Source organism: Pteropus medius, unplaced genomic scaffold, assembly GCF_902729225.1.
Source record: "Pteropus medius unplaced genomic scaffold, Ma_sr-lr_union100, whole genome shotgun sequence".
Classification (NCBI taxonomy): domain Eukaryota; kingdom Metazoa; phylum Chordata; class Mammalia; order Chiroptera; family Pteropodidae; genus Pteropus; species Pteropus medius.
In genome coordinates, this window is record NW_024349222.1 from 606,585 (window position 1) to 611,247 (window position 4,663).

Sequence of the window (4,663 nt, forward strand, 5' to 3'; positions counted from 1 at the left end):
TGGTAAAAACCAAGTGTGTGAAAATTGACACAACTGACTTTGAGAACTGATAAAAATCCTAGCAAGACTGGGGATTTTGGCTTCTGTCTGTGACAGACTAAGAGGAACAGTGTCTACCGTCCTTCTCTTAACAATTTAAAAACAGAGATATATGTGTCAGACAACAATTTCCAAGTATTGAACATATGATATGTGATCTCTGAGAGAGGGAAACAAATGAGTACCCACTTTCTCCTCGGTACTTATTTTTTTTTATAATACTATAAATAGGGTTTTGGTTTTTTTCTTGAATAATATAGAATTTTTAAAAATTTTTGCACATTTTGAATTCAATTTCTAGGTCACATATAATGAATTAGATATTAATAGAAGAGATTTGGGTTAAATATATTCGTTCATTCTCAGAAATAAATTGGAATTGTGTTGTCTGAAATAAGAATAGAAGATCAATTTTTTTTAAATGATCGACTTCTGGGGAAAATGCAACCTTAATAATTTCACATTTTTTTACAAGTTGAGGAGGTTTTGACAAAGTTTCTTGTTTATGCTTCTCTCAGAGTAGCAATAAAGCAATAAATAGGATTCATATCAGAGAAAACTATGAAACTTCAAACAAAAAAAAGACGATAAACTATGTCTGGAAGTGACAACATGTTACATTAATAAAACCACATTACATTCAAGTAGATATCCAGTTTGCCAGATCACAATGTAGTATTTAGAAAGATCACACACGTTGTCAATACACACACACACAGATTTGTCTTTCAGTAAATAATTAAATTTGAGATTGCTCAACTCAATATTTTCCATGATCTATAGTTTACCAAGTGTACAGTATACAAAGAAATATTAGTATTTATATTAAGGCAAAGAAAAATCAAAACATTTTGACAAATGTAGCTGAGTTAAGGTTAATCAGAGAGTTCGAAATGAGTTAAACAATCCCCTTTAAAAGGTCAGCTAAATAAAAGAAATGAACCAGCCTTTTCAATTTTTTTTTTACCTTTCAACGAGTCAAAGTAGTCAGTTCAAAATAAGGTCAATTCTTTATCCTTTGGGTTATAATCAGAAAGCTCTTTTGCAAAAATAGCATAGTGCTAAATGATTCTACTCATTAATCTTTAATATGTATTAAATATGCCAAGCAACTAATTTTATTCATATGATTTTATTTTAATATGCTGTTCCTCTGTCTTGTTTCAGCTCTCTCTGGTGCTAATGCCAGTTTTTGATTCAATTATATAAATCTTTTGAATGCTGGAACTTGTCTACTTTCCTTGGACTCTTTGATGACTTCAAGCTACTTGTTTTCAGGAATTTAGTGGCAGGATAATCTCAATACTACCTCTTTCTTTTATTCATTTTTTTAAATATATTTATCATCTACCTCCTATGTGCCAGAGCTATGTCTAGCCAATGATGCTACATCAGTGAATAATGCAGAGATGTTTTTCTAAACTATTCCCATGAAAGTTCATTTTAGTAAGAAAAGCTAATAATAAACAAGCTCTTATTATAGCCATAGATGTTATAAAGCAGAAGTGCAGGGCTTTGTTGAAGCATTTGCCATAAGGATTTACTTTTGTCTTTTGGGGATAAGGTTTGGAGACAGGGATTGGATGATAAAATTAGCAAGGTAATAAGAAATCTGTATAAAGTCTTCAGAGGTGAGAGAGAATATATTTCAGGACAAATAAAATTTGAGGTAGCTGAGATCTGAGAAGTAGGCATTGACACTGTGTTAAAAGTGATTTTAGCAAGTTTGAATTTTATTCTAAATTCTGTAGGAATTTATTGAAGGATATTAAGCATGAGAAAAACATGGTTAAAATGTGGTTTTGTATATACTACTTTGGATGTAATATGAAGAATAGTTTGAGCTGTAATGAGGTATGTGGGTGTAGGGGAGGAGAATCAGGAGGCCCTTTTGGTCTTCCAGGTGACAGAAATGGGAGGCTTAGGCTGGCCTGATCGTACTTTATGTAGTGAGATCTGTGCTCCAAACAACTCACCTTCTTACAGAAAACCTATGAAATGTGTTTTACATGGATAGTCTCTTATGAATCCTTCATATTACCAAAGAGGATCTAACCAAAGATTGCCCTGGATACTTGACTAATTTTTAAAAAACAATTTTTACTCCTCTTGACTATGCCTTGAATTAAAATCTTGTCTACTGAATATTTTTTGGACATTTGCATCTGTTTGTTTATCTAATTGAAGCAGGACTTTTAAGATGTGTAGATAGTTTTAGTAGTAGCAAATAAAATTTGATATTTAAGAAAATTTTTTCTATTTTGTCTATGTATTATTTGCAGTACTTATATGTCTATGACTAACGAACATTCTATTTTAGTAGAATCAGTTGATAGATACACAGGTAGATGCACAGACATATGTATGTTTATAAGTATAGTATTTGTAAATAAAGAAATATTTTTAGTAAATAAGTAAAAAAGTCAAGTTTTCAGATACGGAGAAATTACTTTGCAAATTACTATTTCACATTAACAGCAAGTGTTACAGGGAGCAAGGAATTTTGTAATCATTATCTCATTAGATACATGGAATAGATATTTCATCTCTTTGTTCTTTTAAAATTAGTATTTTTCCTTTAACCTAAATAGTAAAGATCGAAAGACAATTGAACAAATTAATAATGACTTTTGGGGGAATATCGATTATCAATTATAAGACCAATGGTACTTTTAGATCTTTTATCATGAGGGAAAACCTTAGAACCGCTGAACAAGAACATAACAAGAAAATGTATTTTTTAGTAATTTGATTGGCATCTCAGAGATCTAACAGATATTATAACAAAACAGACAAATGATAGATGCCTTTGCAAAGGCATAAGGTTTATCAGAATGAAGTTTTATTATTGTGAAAAGTTTTATCATTTTTAACTGACCCTGATAACCACAAACACACCATTTCTCTTGCTTATATTTCTAACAGGATAAGATTGTATTTTTTAATTTATTCAAACAGTCAAGGGTAAATGAGAAATGAAGCATATGGTCAAATTGTTAGAGACAAGCTGACATTTGGGAAAGAAGTTTACTGGAATCTAGATATGTGGACATTGGCTCCTAAGGGAATCAAGTAGCGCTAGTCCTATATCACACACATGCTTCAGTTGTCCCTATCAGTACAAAAAGATCTTGAGACATAATACCAAGGTTGTAAGTAAATTAATAAAAGGGAGACAAGTCCAAATCATGGCTCTGAACAAGATCTAATCTCATTGACTCTCAAGAAGGTTGAATCCAAATAGCTAATTTTGAAGCATGCTTATTCAAATCATTACAACACTGCTTTTTTTTAATCCCCAATCATATCCAAAATAAATGTATTCTTAATTTGAATCTAATTTCTAATTATATTCTGATTCTGAAATATAATTCTAATAATTTCATTATATAAATATATATGTGTATATATATGCATACACAAACATATATATTTTAGAAGGGGAATTTTATAAATAACATTTATTTTTTATAATAAAGTTTTATAACTGATTTATAAGAAAACAATAGCAGGAAGGAGAAGTGTGATGATCTAGGACAAAATCCACAGTGAGGTGGCACTGGAACAGACAACTGAAATTACTTAGTTCATCCATCTTAGTCTTTAGATAGGAAACAAATATGTTATTCCTCTATTAGAATTATAATCTAGTCCTGATAAGTCTATGCTTGGTGTTCTTACCATGACATTATCTTGTGACATCTGTAGTCATCGTTTAACCTGATATTTAAGACACTGAGAGAAGTCTTTGATCCTATAATAGGTCACATTTATCCCCAATGAAAACAATATCTCTTAGTTTGAACAGTTAATGCAAAGATGCATTAGTTAGCGGACCTCTACTATGGTTGAATAGTTGTGTGATCCCACTAGGTTATTTAGAAGAGTTCATGAAATACATTTCACAGCTTTCTGCCCAAAGGAAAAAAAGGAGGAACCATTTGTTAATTGAATCCTATCTACCACTAGTCAAAGGTGGCTCCATGGAGCCTTATTCCCTTGCACATGTGAGGTGAGTATACAGGAATGCCCAGATAGTTGTTCTGAATGCTCCAAGCTGCCCGTTGGAAAAGCTTCCAGGATCCACACAAGTTAACATAAGTCAAGGCACTGTTAAGTTGCACTTGCATGAAACTGGATGGACTATACAGAATGTGTCACTGCAGCACTAATTAGAATAAGAGGTGGAGCTGAGACTTGCAATGTGCAAAAAAGTGTCTGATAGAGATATTATTATGGCTGTTATATAGATAATGACCCAGATACTTGGAAGACTTAGCTGCCCAAAGTGGCAGTAGCAGAGACAGATTTCTATATGATTCTAGAATCCATGCTTGGAATCATGGGGTATTGCTTCCTTGAGAATATATTCTCATTAAAGAGAACTTCCATGATATGTACGCAGTAGAACTTTTCCAGGTTGATATAGCTGTAGAACTTTTTTTCTTGTGTTGCTAATAAATCATTATTAAGATAAGGAGACAGAGCTCTGAGAGCCACTTCCTAGATGAGGAGGTGAAGCCCATCAAGAAGATGGGAGCCACTTGACTAACCTCCATAGGTTGGCCAGGCCCAGGCAGGGCTAGGTGAGTAGGTTTTGAAGAGCTCACCCTCCAGCATAACT